The sequence below is a fragment of the Dendropsophus ebraccatus genome, chromosome 1 (assembly GCF_027789765.1).
Source record: "Dendropsophus ebraccatus isolate aDenEbr1 chromosome 1, aDenEbr1.pat, whole genome shotgun sequence".
NCBI lineage: Eukaryota > Metazoa > Chordata > Amphibia > Anura > Hylidae > Dendropsophus > Dendropsophus ebraccatus.
This window is the reverse complement of record NC_091454.1, coordinates 160,171,951-160,186,588: the sequence shown is the minus strand read 5'-3', so window position 1 is coordinate 160,186,588 and position 14,638 is coordinate 160,171,951.

The following is a 14,638-nucleotide window of genomic DNA, read 5'->3' as shown; positions in this document are numbered from 1 at the left end:
AGTAGATTACCCATCCATGGCGCTCCACCCTGACAGGCTGGTGGCCGGAGCCCTGTGCGACCGCATTGGTCGCACATAGCAATGGCCGGCCTGCTCAGGGTGGGCCCCTTTAACCAGTGGGCCCGGTGCACGTGCACCATGTGCCCTCTCATTAAAGCGGCCCTGATTGCAGCCCAGACCCATTCATTTGGGAAAAAAAAACATTTTCTAATCTTGTTTAACTCCCTTAACCTCTTAAGGACACATGACGTACCGGTACGTCATGCGCCCATAAGAGGTGTTCAGGGCGGGGCCGGGCGGCGACCCCGCTCTGAACCGCCGCAGTCCCGGGTGGCGCTTGTAGCCCCGGGACCGCGGGTATTAGCGGGCACGGTCCAATCGCTGTGCCCGCTAATACAGTAGTCAGATGCAGCTGTCAAACATGACAGCTGCATCCGATTACCAGATGCAGCACTTCCCTGGTGTCTAGTGGGGGAGATCGCTCCTCCGGGACGTTGTCCTGGAGGAGCGATCTCCGTTACTGCTGCCGGCCGGGGACCACTCCAAGATGGCGCCGTCCCCGGCTCTGCACTCGTTTGTTTTCGGCTGATAACTATACAGCAAAGATCTCAATGAGAGATCAAAGTGTATATACTAGAAGTCCCCCAGAGGGGCTTCTAGTATATGTGTAAAAAAAAAAGTGTTGTTATTAGTAAAAAAAAGCCCCCTCCCCTAATAAAAGTCAGAATCACCCCTCTTTTCCCAGGTTTTAAATAAAAGTAAATAAATAAACATGTTTGCTATCGCCGCGTGCATAATAATCACCCAAACTATTCATTAATCACATTCCTGATCTCGCACAGTAAACAGCGCCAGTGCAAAAAAATCCCAAAGTGCAAAATTGCGCATTTTTGGTTGCATCAAATCCAGAAAAAATGTAATAAAAAGCGATCAAAAAGTCGTATATGCGCAATCAAGGTACCGATAGAAAGAACACATCATGGCGCAAAAAATGACACCTGACACAGCCCCATAGACCAAAGGATAAAAGCGCTATAAGCCTGGGAATGGAGCAATTTTAAGGAATGTATATTTGTTAACAATGGTTTGAATTTTTTATAGGCCATCAGATACAAGAAAAGTTATACATGTATACGACTTGAGGAACATGCATAACAAGTCAGTTTTACCCCAGGGCGAATGACATAAAAACACATTCCCCCCCAAATAAAAGAAATGCGTTTTGTTTTTTTTTCAATTTGACCACACTTTGAATTTTTTTCTGGTTTCACAGTGTACTTTATGCAAAAATTTAGGGCTCATGTGGGTTTCTAGGTGGAAAAAAGCAAGTGCTATGGCCTTTTAAACACAAGGAGGAAAAACCGAAAATGCAAAAACGAAAATTGGCCCCGTCCTTTTTCCTACTAAGCAAAGTTGGGGAAATCAGATGATAACCCCAAGCATAGGTAAGGCTATGTTCCCACAATGTTTTTTCAGCTCCGTTTAAAATTACGTCCGTCATTTTGAGTCCAAAATGATGGACGTCATTTAGCTGTCAGTGCAATGAATGCTGTTGGTACATTATTCTAGTTTGGGTTTACTAAGGATGGTGAAAAAAAAAAAACTCTGAGTGAACAACAAAACAATAATGTCCAGTGTTTGCAATAGACATCCGAAAATAATTGACATGATCATTATTTTGATTTCCGTTACTTCATACACTCTGTGCATTGGACTTCCATCATCTCATTGCATTGAAGTCAATTAAATTGCGGCAGTAACGGAAGTCTTTATAAATAGAAAAAGCAGACGCCTTTTCTCTTTTTTTGACGTTGTGTGAACAAAGCCTAAAGGAGCACAAGTGCTGTTTTTAGAGTAAAGTAACTTGCATACCTTTACTGTTCTTCTTCGGATCTGATAACTTCCTGGTTTCCATGCTGTTGCTGTGCATACACTTTCCCACAGTTCCCCTTGTTTGTATGCACAGTGGCGACTAACTTCCAATACTTACAGAACAGACTAGGAGATTGCATTTGAACTGAACATGTTTGGCCACCTTAGTAAATTACATAAAGTGATCATTACCAAGGGCAAAAGGTTATCAAAACAAAACTGGCACACAGAGAATTAGTAATTATATATCTGTCAAACATTATCTAGTCATTTGTTTATTAATTTTCTTTATCCAGTGAAACATATTGGTATCATCAATTTATTTATGTTTTCTTCTTATACATAAAAATGTTTTAAGTGGTCCTATAAGTCAATGTAATGCCAAGTAAAAAAACAAGGACAAGTATCCATCCACAGACAGCTGTTTCGGGGTATTGCCTCTAGTTTCCCAGGATTGAATCCAGCTTTTCCCCGACACCCGATGTAGAGGTGTGAAAGGCTGTAGGCTTGATGAGCAGATCACTGATCAAACAAAGCGAATTGCTTTGAGTCGCTCATCTCTACTGGTGAAGGAGAAACCACTTGCCCTGATAGACTGGGTACCCCATGCTTGAACACGGCTCCCACAATTGGTATGAAATCTATAATAGGCAGGTGCATAAAATCTAAAGGCTATGTTCACACAACGTCAAAAATAGGCGTTGATATAAAAAAAACGTCAGTTTTTGCCGCAATTTAACTGACTGCAGTGGCAATGCATTGAGGTTGGTGGGAAGATGGATGTCCAATGCACACAATGTATTGAATAAGGGAAGTTTTTTCCGCAGACGTCAAAATAATGAACATGATCATTATTTTCGGACGTTTTTTATTAGTAGTTAACACAGTTTTTCTTTTGTGACCGTTCTTTCTCCGTTTTTACTATTCAATGGACTTACAAATTCATTTAACTTTTTAGTTAAGCCACACCCAAATGCCAATTAGTAACTCCAAACTAGAATAATGTACCAACAGCCGTCATTACACTTAGGGAAGGCCAGGTTGCTAAATTGCGTCTGTTATTTTAGACTCAAAATAACGGACGTAATTTTAAACTGAGCTGAAAAAAACGTTGTGTGACCATAGCCAAATTCTTGTGTTGAACAGTGTATTAGGCCATGTCATGTGGGATGCAACTCCAAAATACGTTTTTTTTCCAATTTTTATATTTACAAAACTTAATATAACAATGTAATCTGGTACTGTATAGTCTGAGGGTGGTGTCTTACTGCAATTGTAGGTAATAATTATATTGTATATTTTAATAGTTAACCCAAAATTTCTAGATTTTGTTTTCAAACTTAAAAGTAAAAAAAAAAAAAAACTATTGTTATTGCACTGTTAGGTAATTTATCCAGTTCTCCTCATTTAAAGTTAGTTAAAATAATTATTTTGTCTTTATATAAAATCTTTTTGCAAAGACTTATCAATCTACAAAGAAAAAAAAATCATCTGCTGGTTCAAGTGTCTGCTGTGCGTCTGTTTTTTTTTTGGTTTGTTTATGTCGCTCTGTTTTTCGCTAGAGCACAGCATGTTCCCTTGGCTGACTGAATCATATGTGTCACAGACAAAGGAAGCCAGCAAGTTCATAATGAAAAGCAACTGTATAATGAAACATTGCAGTCAGCGGACAAGACTTTATTAACATAGATCAGGCTGAGCTGCCCTAGTAGAGGAAGCCTTACAAACTTATAAACCAATTTTAATATTATAAAGAGCGGTCATTGTAAAGGCGTATTATGAAAGGAAATGCTATTAAAAGAAAGATAGTTTTTATGATGCCCTAGGGCAAAAAAATGAACAACGGATTCCATACAGCTGATGTAGAGTATCTGTATAGTTGTTTATTTTTCTAAACTATACTAAATTACTAAATTAAACTAAAAATTTAATTAAACTAAAACTAAATTAAACTAAAAATTAAATTAAAGTATAATTAGTGAAAATGCTAACAAACTGTTGTCTGCTTGTATACCATCTATGTACACAAGATATATTTAGTCTGAATAAATATTAATAGGTAAATACATAGATATAATTGAATTCATTCTTAGTGAATTATTTACAAAGAGGTATTTCACCTAAAGATAGAAGAATTTATTAACTTTTCTTCAATTTTTGTTACATTTTTTATTTGCAAGTTTATTCGGTGTGTTTTTTTTTCTCAAAGGAACAGTGAGCTTCCAGAATAGTTTTGATTGGTCAGGATCTGAGTCTTCAGACCCTGAACAATCACTAGAACGAGCCAAGAGAAGTCGGCAGTAAGCTCTGCGTCATGTGACCGAGATGGGCCCCTAATGCAAATATATGCGGCCATTTCACTCACATAGGCACAGAGTTGGGTGGAGTCCGCCTGCTTCTCTTCCTACTCGTCTAATGATCAATCAGGGTCAGAACATCCAGACCGCTACCGATCAATAGTTTTGATATGTCTCTAGAACATGCTCAGGTAGCTTTTAACTTACGTGTAGACAAGAATTCACAAAAACATAGGGGGAGATTTATCAAACATGGTGTAAAGTGAAACTGGCTCAGTTGCCCCTAGCAACCAATCAGATTCCACCTTTCATTTTCTGAAGCGTCTATGAGGAATGAAAGGTGGAATCTGATTGGTTGCTAGGGGCAACTGAGCCAGTTTCACTTTACACCATGTTTGATAAATTTCCCCCATAGTTCTCAAAATATTTCCTGGAATTGATACTTTGAGAAAATGCTTTGTTGTTTTTTGGTTAAAGCTTACATTTTAAATAGTGCATACAATGCCCTTAATAATTGTACTGTAAAGAAAAGGAATTAAAGTTTATTAATTTAGTGGAAAAGTATATTTGACTGCATGTCCTAGGTTTTATGCTCACTATTTTTGGGCCGTATGTCTTTTGTTTACTGTGACTTATAAAATTCTATGGGCACATAAACATATATGGGAGAAACATTTCCAAACTTAAATGTTAAACTAAGGCTGCTTTCACTTGTCCCGTGTTCACTCCGTACATTTTTGTGACAGCCATTTTCGTGACAGCTGTGTCATTACAGTTGCGTGATCATTCAAACAGTTTCCCTGCTTCCAGCATGATATCAATACATCATGGTGTGCGGGGAAACACTCCAGTCATCCATGCTTCACACGGGACGTGAGAATCCAGCCTAAGGGCCTGCTTACACCTTGGATTCGGGACAGAAATTCCACTGGTAACTTCCGTCCGCAGACTCAGTGACGAATCCCTCCTGCCATCTTTAATTGGGAGGGCTCGCACGCTTCCACTCTTCGCTCAAAGAATTGACATGTCGGCTGAATCCGCAGTGTGACTGGGCCCTAAATAAAAAAATATATATATATTCTTTGTTTCAAGGTAAGGCTGGGTTCACACTACTTCTTTACAATCTGTTTTTTTTTACCTGTTTTTGAAAAAAAACTAATGCATTTGTGTGCATTCGTTTTGATCCGTTTTTCCATTGACTTTCTTTATAAAAGAAACAGATCAAAATGCATCTGTTTTTTAAATGTACACAAAAATGTGGCGGACCATGTTTTTGTGTATGTTAAAAAAAACATGCATTTTGATCCACTTTTGTATAATGGAAGTCAATGGAAAAACAGATGCATGCATATGCATTCATTTTTTCCATCTGTTTTTGCAAAAAAAAATAAAAAAATTGTACAAACATAATGTGAACCCAGCCTAAGTCACCATGACCTTCCTTTACACCATGGTGACATTTAGGGTGTATGGCACAGGCTGGGGTGGTGGGCATGCTGCTTAATTCAACAGCAGACAAACGCAGTGGTGGTGGTGGTATAATGGGATGAATCGGCTCCCCACGACATGGTCTATTGTCATGGCAGCCCAAGGCCTGTACTAGGCCTGACTGCTGTGACTGATCTATTGCTAAGAACGATCTGATGGACCACTGTAATGCTAAAGCATTACAAATAATCACTAAGGATGCTTTTAAAAATTTTCAAACAGAAAAAAAAATGCTAGAATTGTAGGTTTTTGATCATATCTGTATTACCATGGTACCAATAAATAAACAAAGATCATAGTGCAAATAACAAGCCCCTATAGCAGCGCTTCTCAAACTTTTTCTACTGGAGCCTCACCCAACAGACCAAGGCAATGCCTGGGCCTCACCAGACTGACCAAGAGGTTGTCTGGTGGTGAAAGTCCATTTAAAAGCTGAAAATAATGCTAGGGCTGGCTTCACACATCTCCCAAGATCTATATACTAATAAAGCAAGTACGAAATAAATTAATAATGTTGCTAAAATGGAGATTTTTGCAAACAGCAAAAGGACTGAGCAGATTATAATTACTTTATGAAAACTGGCTTCTCAGCTGGGCCTCACCAACAACTAGGGGGCGCCTCACTGGTGAGGCCCACCTCACAGTTTGAGAAGCACTGCCCTATAGAGCCTATAAAAAGTTAGAATATGGCAATTTTAAAGCATATTCACATTAAGGCTATGTGCTCACGTCTTTGAAGTAAAAATAACATCCGTTGTTTTTAAAATAACGGGCATTGCCTTATAATGACGGACGTAAAATAATAAGTTTTAGGCTAAAAAGAAATAGAAAGGCGCCATAGGGTGATATTGTCAGGTAAAAGATGGACAAAGGAGGCCCAAATGCTTATGCTCACCTCACCTTTTGATGTACAGAAAGTACAACACCTTGTAGCGCTAACAGTGAAGATAGTAGAGGTATCCGCAGCAGCCAGTCCAAACGTGCGGTCTAAGATCTTAAGCCACGAGATCCAAGACTCAAAATGGATAGGAGTGTGTCACAGCCTCGGAGCTTACTGGGGATGAGGTATGGAGGACTAGATTCGACGCTGGACGGCATTCAACACGATTATTCGAGATAAATTATGTCAGTTATTTATTGTCTCATAAAACAATGCGTTTTACGGTGTGTACCTCTATCTCAAGTTAAAAGAGACATAGCATTTCTCTTAACTTGAGAAAGAGGTACAGACCTCGAAACAGGTTGTTTTATGGATGTAAAATAATGACCATGATCATTATTAACGGCTGTCATTATTAAAAAGGTAGGTTTTTCATATTGTGTGAATATCACCTCAAGCAAAAAAAGTTTTTTTTTTGTTTTTTTTTAAAATTAGAACATCAAAAATGTACTATGCAAATTGGATATCCTAATCACACTGACCTGAAGAATGAAGATAACATGTAAGTTTGACCACACAGATAAAAAGATAATAGATAAAAAGAACAGCTCTACATTTGCTAAACTGCATTTTTATTTTTTCCGTTTGCCCATAAATATATGAAACAAACCAAGGACCAGCGGGCACCACCAATAAATCCAAATGGAGTGCAAACAACACACACAAATCATATAAAACTAACAGAGGAAACAAGCTCTAGAAATGCACTTCTACACAATGCTAGTAGCACAGAAACATAATTTTAATATTTAATAGTAAATGAAAAAAGTCCAGACAAGGCCTCAAATAACCTACTGTGATAACATGCACTTACAACCAACACCCTAAAAAATATATATATTATTTTATACACTCACAATATATTTTATGGAACAATGAACAGTCATTGCAAAGTACAATTGGTCCTGTAAACAATAAGCCATCACATGTTTCTCTAGACTGAATTATTACTTATAGAGGAGAAAAAAAGTGAAAATTGTCATCATCCTTAAGGGGTTAAAAATTAACTTAAATGATAAAAAATATTTTGGGTAATGAGGTGCAGAATCTTTTTCACCTCATTTCACACACGACCTGGTTTATGTGAACATGTAATATTATATTATGTGACACACAACGTTACATAACAAATGCACAGATTTCGGTATATGCCCTTGCTGCTGTTCTACAAGACTTCTGCTTTCTGTGGTACATGTCACAATTAAATTACCAAATGTAAAGGTATTGTTAACATAGGAAGGCTTTCTGCTTCAGTTTCATTTAAGGGCTTGTAAAACACATGGCCTGTTATTGTTAATTTACAATATAAAATCTGGGTCAGTTGTATGGATAGTGAGATCCCTAAGGCGCAGTGGGCTTTAGCAGTAATCCAATAATTGCTCACTCCTCTTAGACATCTGTCAAATGCAATCTTTTAAGGTGTCTATTTTTAAACATTTATTGGCAGTGTCATGGAAAGCTAAGCACCACATAGGGGCATGTATTAACAAATTAAATTGGTACTGAAATGTATGGTGATTATTAAATGTATTGGCTTATAAAACTATAGCATTTTCCAAAGCGATGCACAGAAAGACAAGCAGGATGGGACAAGGAAACAAATAGAACATATTTAGGTTAGCTACTTAGATTTTGTTACCATTAACCATTTAATTAATATTTTGTCTCCTCTATATTTTGTTTATTAGGGCTTTCTAGAACTTTAAAATTGATGGCCTAGCCTTAGGGCAGGTGACTGTTTCTGATACTGCAGCTCAGTTCCATTCAAATCTGTCCCCAATAAGCTGATCTTGGGGGAAAAGCATTGAACCAGTGCCAACTGGGGAGCCTATGGTTTTTTTTTAACCTGTTGTTTTCTTGGAACCTGATGCCGAACTGCATGGACACTGGAGCTTGGGAGGTCATGGCCTGAATATCACCGCTAATACTTCTGAAGCACCTTCCCAGAAAGTTGCCACTAAAACTTACAGAACTGAAATGCATATGGACCCAAAGTTGGCCTTCAGAAAACAGCAAAGGAGAAACAAGCAGCAGATCATGATAACCTAGTTCTTCAAACACTCTGGGTAGAAAGGAAATTTTTGTAAGTTGGACATCCAAGGATCTTGTCACTCCCATGGACAAATTGCCCAGGCAAGGACCTCACCAGACAGAAGAAAAACAATAAAGACCACCATATTTTGGCTCATGTTCCATTACCTTCTACCCATATTATATTACATGTTCACATAAACCAAGTCATAAAAACTTGACAAATTTGCCTAATTTCCTAAAATATTGTTCATGATTTATTATAAATTAATTATAATCCACTGAAACTCTTCATGTGTGCAGTACTCTACAATCTAAAAAGACAGGAAAGCCCTGTCATATATACTCACTGGCACACAAAGCAGTGGACCCTGACATAGACTTTCTGATTATTTGGTGGCATTTTGGTCATTTTCTTGTTATACCTGCCCTTTCTGTTTTGCACAATGGTCCTTGCCATTTTTGCTTAACGGAGTGTCCTGGGGGCTTTTCCCTACATGTAGTGGGGCCCCTTGATGTATTTTGTGTGTTCTTCAAATGTTTTTAACTGTTTAAGTCCCAGTGTAATGTTTGTTACTTTGATTTATGTGAAATAAAGGTACATATTTTCTTCTTCATTTGTTCGGTGTGCCAGTGAGTATATGTGATAGACCTTTCCTTACTTTTTGGTTGGTACTATTCAGATTCCTGTCATCTACTGAGCACCCTGGAATATTAGCATTGCATAGTCCACATATTTTTGTCGTGCCAATGAGGGGTTCCTATACATCTCTCACCACATTACCAGGCCAATTGTGCTCACTTCTAGAATTCCTAGTGCATTGCAAGCTCATCTAGCTCATTCCAGTTTTGATAGAAACGTCATCCTTTCATCCAGGGGCGTAGCTAGGATTCATGGGGCCCCATAGCAAAAAACTGTATGGGGCCCCCCTCCCCTACACACTAATATATATTAACTGGCAGAGGAGAAAGCCAATGTCTACTTGTTCTGTCCATCCACTGTATTGAACTATAACAGCCTATTAGGAGCCTCATGGTTATATACATAGGTGCAGGAGCAGACTACCTTTTGCTTAACCCCTCATGTACTGCAGTGTGTTAGTGACCCAATGTTCTCTTACAGGCTGCAACACAAACAAAGGGTTAATATGCTAAAGACAATTAGCTCTCTCCTTCACTACACCTGCACTGATAACCCCTGACCTCTGCAGGAGCTCAGAGAACAGAGGTCAGAGGTTATCAGAGTAGTGAGGGAGAGAGCTAATTGTCTTCTGTATTAACCCGTTTTTGTGTTGCAGCATGTAAGAGAACACTGGGTCACTAACACACAGCAGTACATGAGGGGTTAAGCAAAAGGACACAGGAGGCTCTTATCTTCCCCGGGCCCCCTCCCTCTACGGGCCCCATAGCAACCGCCTTCCCTGCCTCTATGGTCGCTACGCCACTGCTTTCATCCCAGGTGACAGAGTTCCTGTCTTTCAGTTGGAGTGACTTCTCCCTAATGCTTCTGTCAGTGCAGTCCTGCCTGAGCTGATTCAGTTATTACAGTAGCAGTGACTTTACATATTGGACCTTTAAATAAAGAACAAGTTTCATTTAATGTTCTTAAAAGATCTATTAGTTTACTGCCTCTGTAGGCTTCTCTGGTTACAACATCATGCTCTAATGATTGATCAGGGGCAGCATTGTTATTTTACAGTGTGTTCCTGCCAATAAACCTGCTGTATCAAAGCCTCAGAACCCTTCCCTTTCTGTGGTGCCAACACAACATACAGTAAACAGCAAACTGAAAGTCTACCACCTCATTGGGTGTACGTCTGTCCCAATGACCTGCTACTTCTGATGCCAGCTTCTTCACCCTTACACTGACTATAGAAAGGTAAAATCACCAGTAACACCAATACCCACTTCCCTCATATTAGAGCTATTTGACAGGATCCAGGGAAGAAAAGTTTTTTTGTGGCTACATATATAGCATTCAGTGGAGTTCCATGTGTGCACATAACATACAGGACAGAGCAGTGGTAGACTGACCCACCAGAGCACCGGAGGATCCTCCCAGCTTTAGAACCTGCACAAACACTGACTGACATGTTGTTTCTCAATGGTTCTTTATTGGTGGGCCCCCAGGATAATTTCCTCTGGTGGGCCCCAGATACCACAGTCCGACATTGGGACAGAGCCCTGTGTGTCCTTGTGTGTAGCATGCAGTTCAGAACACCATGTGTTTGACCTGTGTAATGTGTACTGCAGATGCATACAATGTACAGCACGTTTAGAGCAGACAACATACAGTATCTTCTTATTACTTACTCATGACTAAAGCTGACTGTCCCAACTGCACAGCCCAGTATCTGACTACTCCTGGATGCAGGTTCCAATGTGTGGGGCAGCAAAAGTCAATTTAGCCCCTAACCTTAGGGGCACAGATTCAACTGCTACCTCTAAGACCCCTAAATCTATTCCACTATAGTAAGGAATAAAGACCCTTAAAAAGGGTTGGCCACTTTATAGTAAAATAGTTCAGTGTACAGTATTAGTAAGTGTACTCAATGTATATACTGACAGCAGCTCCCTGTGTACCTCATAGAGCTAACATCAGACTCCCCTTCACCAGGCTGTGCTGCCCTGCTCTGTTTTGTTTCTGTCTATAAGATGGCTGACATGGAAAAGCATGTGACCATGGACTGTGTCCTCCATAGACATATACAAGCTCAGTGGTAGACATTGGGGGGCGGGGCATGGTCACATGCTCCTCCATGTTGGCCATTTTATGGACAGACTCTCCACAGAGCAGGACAGCACAGCCTGGAGGAGGGGAGTCTGATATTAACTATATGAGGTACACAGGGAGCTGCTGTCAGTATATACAGTGAGTACACTTACTAATACTGTGCACTGAACAATTTTACTATAAAGTGGACAACCCCTTTAAGAGCTGGGCCTTATTAAAAAACAGCTGGCACCATTGAGATCATGAGAGTAAAGCCTGAGACAGAATGAGAGAGACTCTGAAGAATAGGGCCTGGGCTGAAAGAGATACCCTTCTTGTATTGAGTGGAAGGTGAACAGGCAGTTGAGGCCCTGTGCAGGGGCGTAGCTACCTATCTTTGCTCCTAACTTTACAGCAGCAGCCCATCCATGCATCCATGGGTCACAAAGACCCATGGATGCAGCAGGCTGCTGCTAAATTGCACGCTCAGGGCCCGGCTCACCTCTCCGTCGAGGCCCCTCCCCCACGTCAGCGTACAGTTACGTCTGCCCTGGACTGTACCATCCCTGAGGGGGGTGAGAGCTTTTCTTCAGGCAGCTCTCTCTCCTCCCAGCCTGCAGGGAGTGGCAGATGGAATAGAGCAGGCCAGCTAACCAGCTCTGCCCGGCCTGCAATGTTGCTCACCCGACACCTGACAGGAGGAAATGCAGTGTGTCCATGGCTGCATCTCCTGCCTGGTGTGCAGGGAGGAAGGACAGGCTGTTGGGAGAGGGGCTCCTGGGACAGGGGGTGGACCAGCAACTTCTTCTGCAGCGACCAGGATCTGCACCTACAGAGACTGGGTGTCTGAGGGATTACTGCACCCAACATCTCTTAGGTAACCTGCTGTATATACCATGTAATATACACTACTGCACCCAACATCTCCTGGCCAACCTACTGTATATACCATGTAATATACTGTACACTACTGCACTCAACATCTCCTGGCCAACCTACTGTATATACCATGTAATATACTGTACACTACTGCACTCGACATCTCCTGGCCAACCTGCTGTATATACCATGTAATATACTGTACTCTACTGCACTTAACATCTCCTGGCCAACCTGCTGTATATACCATGTAATATACACTACTGCACCCAACATCTGGCCAACCTGCTGTATATACCATGTAATATACTGTACACTACTGCACTCAACATCTCCTGGCTAACCTGCCGTATGTAACATGTAAAATACACTACTGCACCCAACATCTCCTGGCCAACCTGCAGTATATACCATGTAATATACACTACTGCACCCAACATCTCCTGGCCAACCTGCTGTATATACCATGTAATATACACTACTGCACCCAACATCTCCTGGCCAACCTGCAGTATATACCATGTAATATACACTACTGCACCCAACATCTCCTGGCCAACCTGCTGTATATACCATGTAATATACTGTACACTACTGCACTCAACATCTCCTGGCCAACCTGCTGTATATACCATGTAATATACTGTACACTACTGCACTTAACATCTCCTGGCCAACCTGCTGTATATACCATGTAATATACACTACTGCACCCAACATCTGGCCAACCTGCTGTATATACCATGTAATATACTGTACACTACTGCACTCAACATCTCCTGGCTAACCTGCCGTATGTAACATGTAAAATACACTACTGCACCCAACATCTCCTGGCCAACCTGCAGTATATACCATGTAATATACACTACTGCACCCAACATCTCCTGGCCAACCTGCTGTATATACCATGTAATATACACTACTGCACTCAACATCTCCTGGCTAACCTGCCGTATGTAACATGTAATATACACTACTGCTCCCAACATCTCCTGGCCAACCTGCTGTATATACCATGTAATATACACTACTGCACTCAACATCTCCTTGCCAACGTGCTGTATATACCATGTAATATACTGTACACTACTGCACTCAACATCTCCTGGCCAACCTGCTGTATATACCATGTAATATACACTACTGCACCCAACATCTCCTGGCCAACCTGCTGTATATACCATGTAATATACACTACTGCACCCAACATCTCCTGGCCAACCTGCTGTATATACCATGTAATATACTGTACACTACTGCACTCAACATCTCCTGGCCAACCTGCTGTATATACCATGTAATATACACTACTGCACCCAACATCTCCTGGCCAACCTGCTGTATATACCATGTAATATACACTACTGCACCCAACATCTCCTGGCCAACCTGCTGTATATACCATGTAATATACACTACTGCACCCAACATCTCCTGGCCAACCTGCTGTATATACCATGTAATATACTGTACACTACTGCACTCAACAACTCCTGGCCAACCTGCTGTATATACCATGTAATATACACTACTGCACCCAACATCTCCTGGCCAACCTGCTGTATATACCATGTAATATACTGTACACTACTGCACTCAACATCTCCTGGCCAACCTGCTGTATATACCATGTAATATACACTACTGCACCCAACATCTCCCGGCCAACCTGCTGTATATACCATGTAATATACTGTACACTACTGCACTCAACATCTCCTGGCCAACCTCCTGTATATACCATGTAATATACACTACTGCACCCAACATCTCCCGGCCAACCTGCTGTATATACCATGTAATATACTGTACACTACTGCACTCAACATCTCCTGGCCAACCTGCTGTATGTAACATGTAATATACACTACTGCACCCAACATCTCCCGGCCAGCCTGCTGTATATACCATGTAATATACTGTACACTACTGCACTCAACATCTCCTGGCAAACCTGCTGTATATACCATGTAATATACTGTACACTACTGCACTCAACATCTCCTGGCCAACCTGCTGTATATACCATGTAAAATACACTACTGCACCCAACATCTCCTGGCCAACCTGCTGTATATACCATGTAATATACACTACTGCACCCAACATCTCCTGGCCAACCTGCAGTATATACCATGTAATATACTGTACACTACTGCACTCAACATCTCCTGGCTAACCTGCCGTATGTAACATGTAATATACACTACTGCTCCCAACATCTCCTGGCCAACCTGCTGTATATACCATGTAATATACACTACTGCACTCAACATCTCCTGGCCAACCTGCTGTATATACCATGTAATATACTGTACAGTACTGCACTCAACATCTCCTGGCCAACCTGCTGTATATACCATGTAATATACACTACTGCACCCAACATCTCCTGGCCAACCTGCTGTATATACC